This window comes from Hordeum vulgare, chromosome 6H (genome assembly GCF_904849725.1).
Source record: "Hordeum vulgare subsp. vulgare chromosome 6H, MorexV3_pseudomolecules_assembly, whole genome shotgun sequence".
Classification (NCBI taxonomy): Eukaryota; Viridiplantae; Streptophyta; class Magnoliopsida; order Poales; family Poaceae; genus Hordeum; species Hordeum vulgare.
The window spans coordinates 241,486,849-241,507,742 of record NC_058523.1 but is presented as its reverse complement, the minus strand read 5'-3'; positions in this window follow the sequence as shown (position 1 = coordinate 241,507,742).

Genomic DNA, 20,894 nt, shown 5'->3' with positions numbered 1-20,894 from the left:
TCCATCTCCTACATAACAATCATTCCTAATTATGTCAATTATCCCAAGTGGTATTTTGCATGGGATACATTCAGTAGGTGGAGGAGACTTATCTACCATGATTGTGGTAAAGCGGCTGTTGGGGAACGTCGCATGAGAAACAAAAATTTTCCTACGCGCACGAAGACCTATCATGGTGATGTTCATCTACGAGAGGGGATGAGCGATCTACGTACCCTTGTAGATCGTACAGCAGAAGCGATTAGAGATCGCGGTTGATGTAGTGGAACGTCCTCACGTCCCTCGATCCGCCCCGCGAACAATCCCGCGATCAGTCCCACGATCTAGTACCGAACGGACGGCACCTCCGCGTTCAGCACACGTACAACTCGACGATGATCTCGGCCTTCTTGATCCAGCAAGAGAGACGGAGAGGTAGAAGAGTTCTCCGGCAGCGTGACGGCGCTCCGGAGGTTGGTGATGATCTTGTCTCAGCAGGGCTCCGCCCGAGCTCCGCAGAAACGTGATCTAGAGGAAAAACTATGGAGGTATGTGGTCGGGCAGCCGTGAGAAAGTCGTCTCTAATCAGCCCTAAAACCTCCGTATATATAGGTGGGAGGGAGGGGAGGAGGCAGCCTCAAAACCCAAAGGTTTGGCCGAAATTGGAGGTGGAGGAGTCCTGCTCCAATCCTATTTGGAGTAGGATTCCACCTTCCCACTTGGAAACTCTTTCCACCTTGTGTTTTTTCCTTCTCAAACCTTATGGGCCTTAGTGGGAACTTATTCCAGCCCACTAGGGGCTGGTTTATCTCTTCCCATAGCCCATGAGACCCCTTGGGGCGTGACACCCCTCCCAATGGTCCCCGGCACCCCTCCCGGCACTCCCGGTACACTACCGATGAGCCCGAAACTTTTCCGGTAATGCACGAAAACCTTCCGGTAACCAAATGAGGTCATCCTATATATCAATCTTCGTTTCCGGACCATTCCGGAAACCCTCATGACGTCCGTGATCTCATCCGGGACTCCGAACAACATTCGGTAACCAACCATATAACTCAAATACGCATAAAACAACGTCGAACCTTAAGTGTGCAGACCCTGCGGGTTCGAGAACTATGTAGACATGACCCGAGAGACTCCTCGGTCAATATCCAATAGCGGGACCTGGATGCCCATATTGGATCCTACATATTCTACGAAGATCTTATCGTTTGAACCTCAGTGCCAAGGATTCGTATAATCCCGTATGTCATTCCCTTTGTCCTTCGGTATGTTACTTGCCCGAGATTCGATCGTCAGTATCCGTATACCTATTTCAACCTCGTTTACCGGCAAGTCTCTTTACTCGTTCCGTAATACAAGATCCCGCAACTTACACTAAGTTACATTGCTTGCAAGGCTTATGTGTGATGTTGTATTACCGAGTGGGCCCCGAGATACCTCTCCGTCACACGGAGTGACAAATCCCAGTCTTGATCCATACTAACTCAACTAACACCTTCGGAGATACCTGTAGAGCATCTTTATAGTCACCCAGTTACGTTGCGACGTTTGATACACACAAAGCATTCCTCCGGTGTCAGTGAGTTATATGATCTCATGGTCATAGGAATAAATACTTGACACGCAGAAAACAGTAGCAACAAAATGACACGATCAACATGCTACGTCTATTAGTTTGGGTCTAGTCCATCACATGATTCTCCTAATGATGTGATCCCGTTATCAAGTGACAACACTTGCCTATGGCCAGGAAACCTTGACCATCTTTGATCAACGAGCTAGTCAACTAGAGGCTTACTAGGGACAGTGTTTTGTCTATGTATCCACACAAGTATTGTGTTTCCAATCAATACAATTATAGCATGGATAATAAACGATTATCATGAACTAAGAAATATAATAATAACTAATTTATTATTGCCTCTAGGGCATATTTCCAACAGTCTCCCACTTGCACTAGAGTCAATAATCTAGTTCACATCACCATGTGATTCCAACGAATCCAACACCCATATAGTTATGGGGTCTGATCACGTCTTGCTCGTGAGAGAGGTTTTAGTCAACGGTTCTGAAACTTTCAGATCCGTGCGTTCTTTACAAATCTTTATGTCATCTTATAGATGCTGCTACTACGTGCTATTCGGAAATACTCCAAATATCTACTCTACTATACGAATCCGTTTCACTACTCATAGTTATTCGGATTAGTGTCAAAGCTTGCATCGACGTAACCCTTTACGACGAACTCTTTAACCACCTCCATAATCGAGAAAAATTCCTTAGTCCATTAGTTACTAAGGATAAATTTCGACCGCTGCTAGTGATTCAATCATGGATCACTCTCTGTACCTCTCAACATACTTTGAGTCAAGGCACACTTCAGGTGCGGTACACAGTATGGCATACTTTAGATTCTACGGCTAAGGCATAGAAGACGACCTTCGTCTGTTCTCTTTATTCTGCCGTGGTCGGGTTTTGAGTCTTACTCAAATTCACACCTCACAACGCAACCAAGAACTCCTTCTTTGCTGGTCTATTTTGAACTCTTTCAAAAACTTGTCAAGGCATGCATCTTGTTGAAACTTCTATTAAGCGCTTTTGATCTATCTCCATAGATCTTTGATGCTCAATGTTCAAGTAGCGTAATCCAGGTACTCCTTTGAAAACTTCTTTCAAACAACCTTGTATGCTTTACAGAAATTCTACATTACTTCTGATCCACAATATGTCAACCACATATACCTATCAGAAATTCTATAGTGCTCCCACTCACTTCTTTGGAAATACAAGTTTCTCATAAACCTTGTACAAACCCAAAATCTTTGATCATCTCATCAAAGTGTATATTCCAACTCCGAGATGCTTGCACCAGTCCATTGAAGGATCACTGGAGCTTGCATACTTGTTAGTATCTTTAGGATCGTCAAAACCTTCTGGTTGTATCACATACAATGTTTGCTCAAGGAAACCGTCGAGAAAACAATGTTTTGACATCCTACGTGCAATATTTCATAAATAATGCATCAACAACTAACATAATTCCAACAGACCTTTAGCATCGCTACGAGTGAGAAAGTCTCATCATAGTCAACTGTTTGATCTTGTCGAAAACATCTTTGCGACAAGTCGAGCTTTTCTTAATAGTGACTTATCACCATCATCGTCTGTCTTCTTTTAAAGATCCATCTTTACTCAATAGTCTTATGACCATCAAGTAGTTCTTTCAAAGTCTACACTTTGTTTTATACATGGATCCTCTCTCGGATTTCATGGCTTCCAGCCATTTGTCAGAATCTGGGCCCACCATCGCTTTCTCCATAACTCGTAGGTTCACTGTTGCTCAACAACATGACCTCCAAGACAGGGTTACCGTACCACTCTATAGTAGTATGCGACCTTGTCAACCTACGAGGCTTGTAGTAACTTGATCCGATGCTTGATGATCACCATCATCTGCTTCCACTTCAATTGGTGTAGGCGCCACAGGAACAACTTCCTGCACCCTGCTACACACTGGTTGAAGTGATGGTTCAATAACCTCATCAAGTTCTACTACCCTCCCACTCAATTCTTTCGAGAGAAACCTTTCCTCGAGAAAGGATCCGTTTCTAGAAACAAACACTTTGCTTTCGGATCTGAGATAGGAGATGTACCCAACTGTTTTGGATATCCTATGAAGATGCATTTATCCGCTTTGGGTTCGAGCTTATCAGACTGAAACTTTTTCACATAAGTGTCGAAGCCCCAAACTTTCAAGAAACGACAGTTTAGATTTCTCTAAACCTCAGTCTATACTGTGTCATCTCAACGGAAATACGCGGTGCCCTATTTAAAGTGAGTGCGGTTGTCTCTAATGCATAACCCATAAACGATAGTGGTAATTCGATAAGAGACATCATAGTATGCACCATACCAAATAGTGCGTGGCTATGACGTTCAGACACATCATCACACTATGATGTTCCAGGTGGCATGAACTGCGAAACAATTTCCACATTGTCTTAACTGCGTACCAAAACTCATAACTCAGATATTCATTTCCATGATCATATCGTAGACAGTTTATCCTCTTGTTACGACGAACTTCACTCTGAAACGGAATTGAACTTTTCAACATTTCAGACTTGTGATTCATTAAGTAAATACTCCTGTATCTACTCAAATCGTCAGTGAAGTAAGAACATAATGATATCCACTACGTGCCTCAGCACCCATTGGACTGCATACATCAAAATGTATCACTTTCAACAAGTTACTATCTTATTTCATCTCAATGAAAACAAGGCCTTGCTCATGTGGTATGATTTGCATGTCACTAGTGATTCGAAATCAGGTGAGTACAAAGATCCATCAGCATGGAGCCTCTTCATGCAATTTATACTAACATGACTTAAGCGGCAGTGCCACAAGTAAGTGGTACTATCATCATCAACTCGTATCTTTTGGCACCAATATCATGAACATGTGTAACACTACGATCGAGATTCAATAAACCATTGAAGGTGATTATTCAAGAAAATAGAGTAACCATTATTCTCTTTAAATGAATAATCATATTGCAATAAACATGATCCAATCATGTTCATGTTTAACGCAAGCACGAAATAACAATTATTTAGGTTTAACACCAATCCCGATGATAGAGGGAGCGTGCGACGTTTGATCATATCAATCTTGGAAACACTTCCAACACGTATCGTCACCTCGCCTTTAGCTAGTCTCCGTTTATGCCGTAGCTTTCATTTCGCGTCACTAATCACTTAGCAACTGAACCGGTATCCAATACCCTCGTGCTACTAGGAGTACTAGTAAAGTACACATCAACATCATGTATATCAAATACACTTCTTTCGACTTTTGCCAGCCATCTTATCTACCAAGTATCTTGAGTTGCTCCGCCTCAGTGATTGTTCCCCTCATTACGGAAGCACTTAGTCTCAGGTTTGGGTTTAATATTGGGTCTCTTCATTAGTGCAGCAACTGTTTTGCCGTTTCACGAAGTATCCCTTCTAGCCCTTGCCTTTCTTGAAACTTAGTGGTTTTACAAACCATCAACTATTGACGCTCCTTCTTGATTTCTACTTTCGCAGTGTCAAACATCACGAATCGCTCAAGGATCATTGTATCTATCCTCAATATGTTATAGTTCATCACGAAGCTCTCACAGCTTGGTGGCAGTGTCTTTTGGAGAACCATCACCATCTCATCTGGAAGATTAACTCCCACTTGATTCAAGTGATTGTCGTACTCAAACAATCTGAGCACACGCTCATCGATTGAGCTTTTCTCTTTTACTTTGTGGACAAAGAATCTTGTTGGAGGTCTCGTACCTCTTAACAAGGGCACAAGCATGAAATCACAATTTCATCTCTTTAGAACATCACTTATGTTCCGTGACGTTTTACAACGTTTTCGGCGCCTTGCTTCTAAGCCATTAAGTATCTTGCACTGAACTATTGTGTAGTAATCAGAAACGTGTATGTCGGATGTTCACAGCATCCACAGACGACGCTCGAGGTGCAGCACACCGAGTGGTGCATTAAGGACATAAGCCTTCTGTGCAGCAACGAGGACAATCCTCGGTTTTACAGACTCAGTCTGCAAAGTTTGCTACTATCAACTTTCAACTAAATTTTCTCTAGGAACATATAAAAACAGTAGAGCTATAGCGCAAGCTACATCGTAATTCGAAAATACCATTAGACTATGTTCATGACAATTAGTTCAATTAATCATATTACTTAAGAACTCCCACTCAAAAAGTACATCTCTCTAGTCATTTGAGTGGTACATGATCCAAATCCACTATCTCAAGTCCGATCATCACGTGAGTCGAGAATAGTTTCAGTGGTAAGCATCTCTATGCTAATCATATCAACTATACAATTCATGCTCGACCTTTCGGTCTCATGTGTTCCGAGGCCATGTCTGCACATGCTAGGCTCGTCAAGCTTAACCCGAGTGTTCCGCGTGCGCAACTGTTTTGCACCCGTTGTATGTGAACGTTGAGTCTATCACACCCGATCATCACGTGGTGTCTCGAAACGAAGAACTGTAGCAACGGTGCACAGTCGGGGAGAACACAATTTCGTCTTGAAATTTTAGTGAGAGATCACCTCATAATGCTACCGTCGTTCTAAGCAAAATAAGGTGCATAAAAGGATTAACATCACATGCAATTCATAAGTGACATGATATGGCCATCATCACGTGCTTCTTGATCTCCATCACCAAAACACCGGCACGATCTTCTTGTCACCGGCGTCACACCATGATTTCCATCATCATGATCTCCATCAACGTGTCGCCATCGGGGTTGTCGTGCTACTCATGCTATTACTACTAAAGCTACGTCCTAGCAAAATAGTAAACGCATCTGCAAGCACAAACGTTAGTTATAAAGACAACCCTATGGCTCCTGCCGGTTGCCGTACCATCGACGTGCAAGTCGATATTTCTATTACAACATGATCTTCTCATACATCCAATATATCACATCACATCGTTGGCCATATCACATCACAAGCATACCCTGCAAAAACAAGTTAGACGTCCTCTAATTTTGTTGTTGCAAGTTTTACGTGGTGACCGGGGGTATCTAGTAGGATCGCATCTTACTTACGCAAACACCACAACGGAGATATATGAGTTGCTATTTAACCTCATCCAAGGACCTCCTTGGTCAAATCCGATTCAACTAAAGTTGGAGAAACCGTCACTTGCCAGTCATCTTTGAGCAAAGGGGGTTACTCGTAACGATGAAACCAGTCTCTCGTAAGCGTACGAGTAATGTCGGTCCAAGCCGCTTCAATCCAACAATACCGCGGAATCAAGAAAAGACTAAGGAGGGCAGCAAAACGCACATCACCGCCCACAAAACCTTTTGTGTTCTACTCGAGAAGACATCTACGCATGAACCTAGCTCATGATGCCACTGTTGGGGAACGACGCATGGGAAACAAAAATTTTCCTACGCGCACGAAGACCTATCATGGTGATGTTCATCTACGAGAGGGGATGAGCGATCTACGTACCCTTGTAGATCGTACAGCAGAAGCGATTAGAGATCGCGGTTGATGTAGTGGAACGTCCTCACGTCCCTCGATCCGCCCCGCGAACAATCCCGCGATCAGTCCCACGATCTAGTACCGAACGGACGGCACCTCCGCGTTCAGCACACGTACAACTCGACGATGATCTCGGCCTTCTTGATCCAGCAAGAGAGACGGAGAGGTAGAAGAGTTCTCCGGCAGCGTGACGGCGCTCCGGAGGTTGGTGATGATCTTGTCTCAGCAGGGCTCCGCCCGAGCTCTGCAGAAACGTGATCTAGAGGAAAAACTATGGAGGTATGTGGTCGGGCAGCCGTGAGAAAGTCGTCTCTAATCAGCCCTAAAACCTCCGTATATATAGGTGGGAGGGAGGGGAGGAGGCAGCCTCAAAACCCAAAGGTTTGGCCGAAATTGGAGGTGGAGGAGTCCTACTCCAATCCTATTTGCAGTAGGATTCCACCTTCCCACTTGGAAACTCTTTCCACCTTGTGTTTTTTCCTTCTCAAACCTTATGGGCCTTAGTGGGAACTTATTCCAGCCCACTAGGGGCTGGTTTATCTCTTCCCATAGCCCATGAGACCCCTTGGGGCGTGACACCCCTCCCGATGGTCCCCGGCACCCCTCCCGGCACTCCCGGTACACTACCGATGAGCCCGAAACTTTTCCGGTAATGCACGAAAACCTTCCGGTAACCAAATGAGGTCATCCTATATATCAATCTTCGTTTCCGGACCATTCCGGAAACCCTCATGACGTCCGTGATCTCATCCGGGACTCCGAACAACATTCGGTAACCAACCATATAACTCAAATACGCATAAAACAACGTCGAACCTTAAGTGTGCAGACCCTGCGGGTTCGAGAACTATGTAGACATGACCCGAGAGACTCCTCGGTCAATATCCAATAGCGGGACCTGGATGCCCATATTGGATCCTACATATTCTACGAAGATCTTATCGTTTGAACCTCAGTGCCAAGGATTCGTATAATCCCGTATGTCATTCCCTTTGTCCTTCGGTATGTTACTTGCCCGAGATTCGATCGTCAGTATCCGTATACCTATTTCAACCTCGTTTACCGGCAAGTCTCTTTACTCGTTCCGTAATACAAGATCCCGCAACTTACACTAAGTTACATTGCTTGCAAGGCTTATGTGTGATGTTGTATTACCGAGTGGGCCCCGAGATACCTCTCCGTCACACGGAGTGACAAATCCCAGTCTTGATCCATACTAACTCAACTAACACCTTCGGAGATACCTGTAGAGCATCTTTATAGTCACCCAGTTACGTTGCGACGTTTGATACACACAAAGCATTCCTCCGGTGTCAGTGAGTTATATGATCTCATGGTCATAGGAATAAATACTTGATACGCAGAAAACAGTAGCAACAAAATGACACGATCAACATGCTACGTCTATTAGTTTGGGTCTAGTCCATCACATGATTCTCCTAATGATGTGATCCCGTTATCAAGTGACAACACTTGCCTATGGCCAGGAAACCTTGACCATCTTTGATCAACGAGCTAGTCAACTAGAGGCTTACTAGGGACAGTGTTTTGTCTATGTATCCACACAAGTATTGTGTTTCCAATCAATACAATTATAGCATGGATAATAAACGATTATCATGAACTAAGAAATATAATAATAACTAATTTATTATTGCCTCTAGGGCATATTTCCAACAGCGGCCTTCCCCAAGCAGCGAACTAAGAGTGTAGTTTTCCATAAGCCTAACTAGTGAAGTCACACAACTTAGTGTTCTCAGCGGAACCCATAGCAGCAGCAACAAGCAAGAACAAAGCAACTAATATTTTTTTTGTGGTTTTTGGTATAAGACTCTAAAGCAAAAACTAGAAAGAAAACTAACAGGACTAAAAAGCAAAGGTAAAAGATAGCATGCAACTCCCCTATTTTGAAGACTGGAGTCACCGGCAACGGCGCCAGAAAACTTTGCTTGATGACGAGATGATGTATATACTTCTCGCACCTCGTTGGTTACCCCAAGTGGAAAGTTGAGATGTAGTCAGCAACAAGTTTTTCCTCACACATGAACTGTAAGGTTTATCGAACCAGGAGGACTCCTAGGATCAACAAGTAGGTGTATTCCACCCTGGCGCTAGCAGAAGACATGGACCTGCACACACAGAAATAACTTTGCTCCCAACGAGTACATAGAGGTTGTCAATCTCCCCGGCCTTGTAGTTCGCAAAGGATCAAAACACAAGCGGGAAGGTAATAGTGATTGCAACGAAAAAGTAAATGAAAGTGGTAAATGGTGGAGGTGTAAACATTGATGGTGATATGGACCGGAGTCACATGATGTTCACTAGTGATGTGTCTCTACAAAAATATGATAAACAACTATGCTTGGGTAAACAAATCACAGTTGGGCAATTGACAGAATTGTGTACGCACCACAATGCTAATTATGCTACTTGATAGTTAGAGGTTCAATAGTAATGGGCAGTACGCCAAGACAAGCAGACCGTTTATTCATCAGCATCTACTTACTAATCATCCACCATGAGATATCTATCCAGAACATCGGTATTAAGTTGCGAGCCCCACCCAAAGTGTAAACTCAAAGCAACGGACAACTGCATTAATGAACTATGCGTAAGGTAAACAATCCTTGCAACCATGGTCACAAGCAGCGTTGTTTTCTCCCTGGTGGCAACAACACATCCCCTGGTCTCATGTTTCTGTCACTCAAGCTAGACATCGAGGGGCATGAACCCACAATCATGCATAACGCTCCCTCTTGGAGTTACAATCTACTACTCGTCCAAAGCAATAAATAGCAACGGAGAACATGCATGAATCACTAAGGAACGTAATATAAAAGGATAATAAAATATATAACTCATAACAATCTGAACATAATCTCATAATCCATCGGATCCCAACAAACCGAGCATAGTAATAGCAAGAGAATTACATAGATGCCTTGATCATGTAGGGCAGCTCACAAGGACTGACCATTGAAGGACAATATTGGAGAGAAGACATCACATAGCTACTTTTCATGGACCCATGGTCCAAGGAGGACTACTCTCCGCACGTCCGGGAAGCATCCATGGCGGTGGAGAAGCTCCCGAAGGTCAATCCTCCCTCCGGTAGGGTGCAGGGAAGATGTCTCCTAACGCTCCCGATATCGGAAGCGCTGCGGCGGTGGAACGATGGAGAAATTCACGATTCTTCAAGTTGTGGAAGGGTTTCCTCTCGAGACTCTAAATATAGGCCGAAGGAGGGCACTGGAGGAGGTGGGTCCCACCCAGGCGGCCTCCTGGCGTTGCCAAGGGCCTGTCCGCGCCAACAGGTCGCCTGGGCATCCCTTGGCCCCCCTCTGGCCCATCTTCGGTGATCCGGAAGTTTCTGTTTCGCTGATATTTTATATATTTTTCCTGGAATTTTTCGGGATTTAGAAAATTGGGTAAAAGCCCTTGCAAAATAGACATCAGCACACAGAAACTGGCATTGGGTGCACTGAGTTAGTAGGTTAGTCCAAATATGTGTAAATTATATTAAACTGTAGCAAAACATATAACAATGTCACCCAAAAGAGCATGGAACAAGCAGATATTATAGATACGTTTGGGCCATATCAACTGCTTCCAAGAAGGCATACGTCCCGTTCTCGCAGCAACCCACGACGTTAGGAACGCCTGGCAGTCGTAGAGTGATGACTACACTCTGGTTCAGTGCGGCATGCTTTACAGGTTAGAACCGGGGCTCCAAAGGCGTTTTGAGCAACACGGAGCATATGAGATGTTCGAGGAGCTGAAACTACTTTTTCAAGCTCATGCCCGGGTCGAGAGATATGAAGTCTCCGACAAGTTCTTCAGTTGTAAGATGGAGGAGAGTAGTTCTGTCAGTGAGCGCATACTCAGAATCTCTGGGTTGCACAACCACTTGACCCGACTTGGAGTTGAACTTCCGGATGATGCGGTCATTGACAGAATCCTCCAGTCGCTTCCACCTAGCTATAAAGGCTTTGTGATGAACAACAACATGCAAGGGATGGAGAAAACCATTTCGGAATTGTATTCAATGCTGAAATCAGTTGAGGTAGAAATCAAGAAAGAACATCAAGTGTTGATGGTGAATAAGACAACCAGTTTCAAGAAAGGCAAAGGTAAAAAGAACTTCAAGAAAGACGGCAAAGCTGTTGCCACACCCGGTAAACAAGTTGCTAGGAAGAACCCAAAGAAAGGACCCAAGCCAGAGACTGAGTGCTATTATTGCAAGGGAACCGCTCACTGGAAGCGGAATTGCCCCAAGTACTTAGCGAATAAGAAGGCCGGCAACGTCAAATGTATATATGATATACATGTTATTGATGTGTACCTTACCAGTGCTCGTAGTAGCTCCTGGGTATTCGATACTGGTGCTGTTGCTCACATTTGCAACTCAAAGCAGGAACTGCAGAACAAGCGTAGGCTGGCAATGGACCAGGTGACCATGCGCGTCTGGAATGGTTCCAAGGTCGATGTGATCACCGTCGGCACGCTACCTCTACATCTAACTTTGGAATTAGTTTTAAACCTTAATAATTGTTATTTAGTACCAGCTTTGAGCATGAACATTGTATCGGGATCTTGCTTGATGCAAGATGGCTACTCATTTAAATCTGAGAATAATGGTTGTTCTATTTATATGAGTGGTATGTTTTACGGTCATGCCCCGCTGGTCAATGGTTTATTCTTGATGAATCTCGAACGTGATGTTACACATATTCATATTGTGAGTACGAAAACATGTAAGGTTGATAATGATAGTCCCACATACTTGTGGCACTGCCGCCTTGGTCATATCGGTGTTAAGCGCATGAAGAAACTCCATACATATGACTTTTGGAGTCTCTTGATTTTGAATCATTTGACACATGCGAACCGTGCCTCATGGGAAAGATGACCAAGACTCCATTCTCCGGAACAATTGAGCGAGCAACCAACTTATTGGAAATAATACATACCGATGTATGCGGTCCAATGAGCGTTGAGGCTCATGGAGGTTATCATTATGTTCTCACCCTCACTGATGACTTAAGTAGATATGGGTATGTCTACTTAATGAAACACAAGTCTGAAACCTTTGAAAGGTTCAAGGAATTTTAGAGTGAGGTAGAGAATCCACGTGACAAGAAAATAAAGTTCTTGCGATCTGATCGTGGAGGAGAATATATTAGTCAGAAGTTTGGCACGCATCTAAGGAAATGTGGAATTGTTTCACAACTCATGCCGCGTGGCACACCGCAGCGTAGCGGCGTGTCTGAACGTCGTAATCGCACTTTATTGGATATGGTGCGATCTATGATGTCTCTTACTGATTTACCGCTATCATTTTAGGGATATGCATTCGAAACTGCCGCATTCATTTTAAATAGGGCACTGTCTGAATCCATTGAGACGACACCGTATGAATTATGGTTTGGCAAGAAACCTAATGTCACACCCTGTTTTCACCTCACTTTCACTGTAGTTTCAAAAACTGAGTTTATTAAAAAAAATTCAAAACCCAATGTTGTGAGTGCCATGGTTGTCATTGTATGTTTGTATGCTTGAACGAGTGGATTCGAAAACCATATTTTCATAACATAAATATCCCTAAGATTCTTTTTCTTATTTTTGATTATTTCAAAACCTTGCTTTGGGTTGCACTACAAGTCCTTGATGGCAAGGGAGTGCACTTACCCAAAGATGGTGATCAGGTTTTAAAACTATTTTAACTCTCAAAAATCATAAAAAAATTATTTTACAAATTATTTCCCTATTTTATATGCATGTCCATTTCTGAGGCCATAAATGATAATTATATCTCGAAAATTACTATTCTGCCTTAGAAAAATCTGAGAAAAATTGGAGATACTTAGAGGACATATATTCTCCATACATAATATTTTCAACCCCTATTTTTATTCAAAATATTTGAGCAACACCTTGAAAGCCTATTCTATCTGTTTTGATCTATTGGAATATTTCCAATAAAATCCTAGAAAATTCCAGCAACCTTCCCAAGCTATATTTGGTGGCCACACCAAGTTTCACCTCATTCCAAGGTGGTTTGGTTCACTAAATAATCCTAAAACCTTCTGTGTCCAGAACCAAGTTGAAACATCTCTACATTGCAAAGTTTATCCAAATGGGTAGAAACTTTGCAGGTGTGTTCAACACCCCAAATGAGGAGTCTCTGCCAAAAATGGGATTTGCACGAGGTAATCTACCCACATTCCCTTTGGAAGGGACATATCTGCCCATTTGGGGGTGATTTCAAGTTTGCATTGCCAAATTTGTCCAATGAAGCTCAAATTTGGTAGAGCATCCTATTTTTGCATCAAACTTACTCATGTTAACTATCATAACTAGTGGTGAGGTGTTGCTATCCCAAACACCTATCGAACACCTTCTGTCATATTAGGAAATCAGCTCCTACCACACGCCACACCCATGCTCTTTTCTCCAAACTCTTTGACCAAGCAGTCAGCTCCACTCCCCAACTGTAGGAGAGTGGCCCCTCCTTGAATCCAAGCAGAAGATCGAAAAATCTCATTCTAAGATCTGGTTCAAAGCTAGCATCACTCCTTTAATCACACCCCATGGCCAACAGAGAGTCTCTCGGCTCCCAAACGGCTAGGCATCTCTAGACCCAGCCTCAGGACACCCCAGACACGGCCAAGACGCCCCAGAGCGCGCCAGCAAGCCGTGGCATGCCAAAACTACGCTCTAGGCACGCTGCTGGGTGATACGTCTCCGTCGTATCTATAATTTTTGATTGTTTCATGCCAATATTCTACAACTTTCATGTAATTTTGGCAACTTTTTATACTAATTTTGGGACTAACATATTGATCCAGTGCCCAGTGCCATTTCCTGTTTGTTGCATGTTTTTTGTTTCGCAGAATATCCATACCAAACAAAGTCCAAACGTAATAAAAACTTACGGGGATTTTTTTGGAATATTTATGATTTTTGGGAAGAAGAATCAACGTGAGGCGATGCACGGAGTGCCCACAAGCCCTGTCGCCGCGCCCAGGGGCTGGGCCCACGGCAGGCAGTCTTGTGGCCACTCCTTAAGGTGGTTGGAGCCCTTCTTTCGGCACAAGAAAGATAATGTCCGGAAGAAAATCGTGTTAAAATTTCAGCCCAATTGGAGTTACGGATCTCTAGGAATTTAAGAAACGGTGAAAGGCAGAATCTGGGAGCGCAAAAACAGAAGGACATAGAGAGAGAGATCCAATCTCGGAGGGGCTCTCGCCCCTCCGCCGCCATGGAGACCATGGACCAGAGGGGAAACCCTTATCCCATCTAGGGAGGAGGTCAAGGAAGAAGAAGGAGGGGGGCTCTCTCCTCCTCTCTCCCGGCGGCGCCGGAACGCCGCCCGGGACATCATCGTGTGACGGCGATCTACACCAACACCTCCGTCATCTTCACCAACATCTCCATCATCTTCCCACATCTATATTCAGTGGTTCACTCTCCCGCAACCCGCTGTACCCTCTACTTGAACATGGTGCTTTATGCTACATATTATTATCCAATGATGTGTTGCTATCCTATGATGTCTGAGTAGATTATCGTTGTCCTAGCGGTGATTGATGAATTGCTATGATTGGTTTAATTTGCTTGTGGTTATGTTGTTTTCCTTTGGTGCCCATCATATGATCGCTCGTGTGGATCACACCATAGGGTTAGTTGTATGTTGATAGGACTATGTATTGGCAGGCTAGAGTGACAGAAGCCTCAAACCTAGCATAGAAATTGATGCATATGGGATTGAAGGGGGACCAATATATCTTATTGCTATGGTTGGGTTTTACCTTAATGAACGTTAGTAGTTGCGGACGCTTGCTAATAGTTCCAATCATAAGTGCATAGAATTCCAAGTAAGGGATGACATGCTAGCAGAGGCCTCTCCCACATGATACTTGCGATCGATCTAGTAACGTAGTCAAATGCTTAGGGACAATTCCGCAACTCCTACCACCACTTTTCCACACTCGTTAGACACTCGTAGTTGTATCTTTATATAACCAGCCCCTAGTTTTATTTACGTGTTCTTTACTTTCTTGCAAGCCTTTCCTATCACTCCTACAAAGTACTTCTAGTTTCATACTTGTTCTAGCTAAAGCGAACGTAAAGTGTGCATAGAGTTGTATCGGTGGTCGATAGAACTTGAGGAAATATTTGCCCTACCTTTAGCTCCTCGTTGGGTTCGACACTCTTACTTATCGAGAAAGGCTACAATTGATCCCCTATATTTGTGGGTTATCAAGGCCTTTTTCTGGCGCCGTTGCCGGGGAGCAATAGCGTGGGGTGAATATCCTCGTGTGTGCTTGTTTGGTTTATCACTAAGTAGATTTATTTGTTGTTCTAAGTTGTTCTCTATCTTTTGTTATGGATATGGAACACGAAATACCAAAAAATTAGGAGTACTTGCTACTCATGGAGATGGGGAACCTCCTAAAACCCTTGAGGCTCGTTATGTGGAAAATATTATGCACTTCTTTAATAATCCTGAGAAAGGCCCATTCAATTATATAATGGGATACACGTTGGATTAACGTGAATACTTTAGGGATTATCGGTTGACTCAAAAAGGGAAACTTTTATGCGATCAAATCCATTTGTTGAAATGGTATGCTTGGGAACTATGCAAGTGATATGGTGTTACTTGTTGCTCTAGGATGAAGGCTCCACACCTTCCCTTTTCTTGTGAATTTAATGATCATAGAACCTTGGCTTCTTATGCTAATAGTATATATGATTACTATGATGTGGAGCAAATAGAAGAGTTTGTTGCTTTTATGGGTGCTTATGAAATTGAGGCTCTGTTTAAAAGGTGTGATGATAATGATGATGCTCCTTACCGATCTAAAAATTTGGGTATGGTTTCTTATTGTTATACTAATTGTGAATATAATGCCCATATTGAACGATTTAAGGAGAAATCCTATGCTGCCCAAGAAGAGACTATTATTTTGCAGGTAACTATGGAAGAAAAAAATGCTGAAATTGTGAGCTCATTAGATGAAAAAGATGAAGAGGAGAGCGAAGAACAAAAGGAGGAAGAGCGGACTAGCTACCCGTATCCACCTTCTAATGAGAGTAACTCTTCTACTCATACATTATTTAATTTCCCTTCGTTCTTACCGAAGGATGAATGCTATGATCCCTTGGATTCGTTTGAAATATCCATTTTTGATGAACTTGATGCATGCTATGCTTGTGGCCATGTTGCCAATATGAATGATGCTTATGAGGATGAGCTAGCTATAGTCCCTTATGTTAAACATGATGATTTTGATGAATATAATATGCATGTGCTTGCTGCTCCTACTTGCAGTTATTATGAGAGATGAACTACATCTCCGCCTCTCTATGTTTCCAATACGATAAAATTGCAAGAAACTGCTTATGCTATGTATTGGCCTTTACTTGGTGTGCATGAATTGTTCTTTTATGACATGCCAATGCATAGAAATAGAGTTAGACTTCGTCATTGCTTGATATATGTCACCTTGTGCTCACTACTAAATTTCAAATCATTGCTAATTAAAATTGGCTTTGATATACCTTGGGATCCGGGTGGATCCATTACTTGAGCATTTTATGCCTAGCTTAATGGCTTTAAAGAAAGCGCTGCCTGGGAGACAACCCGGAAGTTTTAGAGAGTAATTTATTTTTGTTGAGTGCTTTTATTTAGTTTTAAAACAAAAAAAATATAGAGGGGAACTTAAAAACTTTTTCAAAAAGAGAAGCGATTGAAAGGTGATGCATTGCGGAAGTGAGGGTCGACCTTGAACACTTGTGTTCATGCTCAAGGAAACAATGTAGAATTTTTCATGGAAGTTTCTCACAAAAATAATTATCCCCTTGTAAAATTCCTTTGTGTTTTTAAAAAATAATGTGCCAAGCAAAGCCTTTACGATTAGTTTGGGTGATAGTTGTTTGATCACGCTGAGAAAAGACAGAAACTTTCTGCTCACAAAATTAATTTTCATTTTTATTCTGGAAGAGCTTTTGAGTTGATTCTTTTTGCTTCTGATTGATATGCAAATTTTCCAGACGTTCGTAGTTTTTCAGATTTTTTGAGATAACATAGGTATACAGAATATACAGATTGCTACAGACTGTTCTGTTTTGACAGATTCTGTTTTCTATGCATTGTTCTCTTATTTTGATGAATCTATGGGTAGTATCGGGGGGTATGAACCATGGTGTAGTTTGTTACAGTAGATATAATGCTTATATGAATTTAGAATGAGTTCACAACAGTACTTGAAGTGGTGGTTTATTTTATTATACTAACGGATCTCACGAAGTTTTGTTGAGTTTTGTGTGATTGAAGTTTTCAAGTTTTGGGTGAGAGCACGATTGATGAAGGAATAAGGAGAGGCAAGAGCCCAAGATTGGGGATGCCCGAGGCACCCCAAGGTAATATTCAAGGAAGACTTAAGCATCTGAGCTTGGGGATGCCCCGGAAGGCATCCCCTCTATCGTCTACAATCTATCGTTAATTTTACTCGGAGCTATATTTTAATTCGTCACATGATATGTGCAAATGCTTCAAGCGTCTTTTGTGTTTATTTTTCCTTTTTCTTTTATTCACCATGATGGTATGAGATAATCCTTGGTTGGCTTTATAGAATGCTTCATGTGTTTCACTTATATCATTTGAAGTTTGGGTTGCTTGTTTCCCTACACATAGAAAACCGCCATTTGTAGAATGCTCTTTTGCTTTACTTATATTTGTTAGAGCCGGGCATATCTTTTGTAGAAAGAATTAAACTCTCATGCTTCACTTATACCTATTTAGAGAGTTAACAGGAGTTGGTCATTCACATGGTTAGTCATAAAATCCTACATAAAACTTGTAGATCACTGAATATGATATGTTTGATTCCTTGCAACGGTTTTGCGATATGAATATGTAATATTAGAGTCATGCTAGTGAGCAATTGTGTATTTTTAGAAATACTTGTGTCAAGGTTTGTGATTCCCGTAGCATTCACGTAAGGTGAACCGTTATGTGATCAAGTCGGAGCATGATTTATTTATTGATTGTCATCCTTCGTGTGGAGGTCGGGATCGCGCGATGGTTAACTCCTACCAACCTTTCCCCTAGGAGCATGCGTGTAGTACCTTGTTTCGATGACTAATAGACGTTTGCAATAAGTATGTGATTTCTTTATGACTAATGTTAATTCCATGGATTATACGCACTCTCACCCTTCCACCATTGCTAGCCTCTCTAGTACCGCGCAACTTTCGCCGGTGCATTACACCAACCATATAGCCTCCCTCAAAATAGCCACCATACCTACCTATTATGGCATTCTCATAGCCATTCTGAGATATATTGCCATGCAACTACCACCGTTCCATCTCATGACATCTGCCACCACTTCCATATTGCCATTGCATGATCGTAAGATAGCTAGCATGATATTTCCATGGCTTGTCCGTTTTTTGATGTCATTGCTATGCTAGATCATTGTCACGGTACACTACCGAAGGCATTTCATATAGAGTCATCATTGCTCTAAGTATTGCGTTGTAAGTGTGATGATCATTATTAATAGAGCATTGTCCCATGTGAGGAAATAAAAGAGTCCAGTGAAGCCCATTTACAAAAAAGAGGCCAAAGATGCCCACCAAAATAAATATATATATATATATAAAAAGAGGCCAAAGAGCCCACAAAAAAATGAGAGAAAAGAGAGAAGGGACAATTGCTACTATCCTCTTTCCACACTTGTGCTTCAAATAGCACTATGATCTTCATGACAGAGAGTCTCCTATGTTGTCACTTCCATATACTAGTGGGAAATTTTCATTATATAACTTGGCTTGTATATTCCAATGATGGGCTTCCTCCAAATTGCCCTAGATCTTCGTGAGCAAGCAAGTTGGGTGCACACCCACTAGTTTCTTTTGTGAGCTTTCATACACTTATAAGCTCTAGTGCATTCGTTGCGTGGCAATCCCTACTCACTCACATTGATATCTATTGATGGACATCTCCATAGCCCGTTGATACGCCTAGTTGATGTGAGACTATCTCCTCCTTTTTTTCTTCTCCACAACCACCATATCCTATTCCACCTATAGTGCTATGTCCATGGCTCACGCTCATGTATTGCGTGAAAGTTGAAAAAGTTTGAGAACACTAAAGTATGAAACAATTGCTTGGCTAAAACCGGCGTTGTGCATGATTTAAATACGTTGTGTGGGGAAGATGGAGCATAGCCAGACTATATGATTTGGTAGGGATAACTTTCTTTGGCCATGATATTTTGAGAAGACATGATTGCTTTGTTATATGCTTGAAATATTATTGTCTTTATGTCAAATGATAGACTATTGCTTCGAATCACTTGTGTTTTAGTATTCATGCCATGATTAGATTATATGATCAAGATTATGCTAGGTAGAATTCCACATCAAAAATTATATTTTTTATCATTTACCTACTCGAGGACGCAGGAATTAAGCTTGGGGATGCTGATACGTCTCTGTCGTATCTATCATTTTTGATTGTTTCATGCCAATATTCTACAACTTTCATATACTTCTGGCAACTTTTTATACTATTTTTGGGACTAACATATTGATCCAGTGCCGAGTGCCAGTTCATGTTTGTTGCATATTTTTTGTTTCGCAGAATATCCATACAAAACAAAGTGCAAACGTAATAAAAACTTACGGTGATTTTTTTGGAATATTTATGATTTTTGGGAAGAAGAATCAACGCGAGGCGATGCAAGGAGTGCCCACAAGCCCTGTCGCCGCGGCCACGGGGTAGGCCCGCGGCAGGCAGGCTTGTGTCCACTCCTTAAGGAGGTTGGAGCCCTTCTTTCGCCGCAAGAAAGATAATATCCAGAAGAAAATCGTGTTAAAATTTCAGCCCAATCAGAGTTACGAATCTCCGAGAGTTTAAGAAACGGTGAAACGCAGAATTTGGGAGCGCAGAAACAGAAGGACACAGAGATGTTGGAAATATGCCCTAGAGGCAATAATAAAATGGTTATTATCATATTTCCTTGTTCATGATAATCGTCTATTGTGCATGCTATAATTGTATTAACAGGAAACGGTAATACATGTGCGAATAAATAGATCACAGTGTGTCCCTAGCAAGCCTCTAGTTGGCTAGCTCGTTAGTCAATAGATGATCATGGGCATTAGATGTCATTGATGACGGGATCACATCATTGGGAGAATGATGTGATGGACAAGACCCAATCCTAAGCATAGCACTAGATCGTATTGTTCGTATGCTAAAGCTTTTCTAATGTCAAGTATCTTTTCCTTCGACCGTGAGATTGTGCAACTCCCGGATACCATAGGAGTGCTTTGGGTGTATCAAACGTCACAACGTAACTGGGTGACTATAAAGGTGCACTACGGGTACCTCCGAAAGTGTCTGTTGGGTTGGTACGAATCGAGATCGGGATTTGTCACTCCGTGGGACGGAGAGGTATCTCTGGGCCCACTCGGTAGAACATCATCATGAGCTCAATGTGACTAAGGAGTTAGTCACACGATGACGTGCTACGGAACGAGTAAAGGGACTTACCGGCAACGAGATTGAACAAGGTATTGGTATACCGACGATCGAATCTCGGGCTAGTTCTATACCGACAAACAAAGGGAATCGTATACGGGATTGATTGAATCCTTGACGTCGTGGTTCATCCGATGAGATCATCGTGGAGCAAGTGGGAGCCATAGGAAGATCTGAATATGCGTAGGAAAATTTTGAATTTATGCTACGTTACCCAACAGTGGCATCTGAGCCAGGTTTTCTATGCTTAGATTCTATGCACGAGTAGAACACAAAAGTTG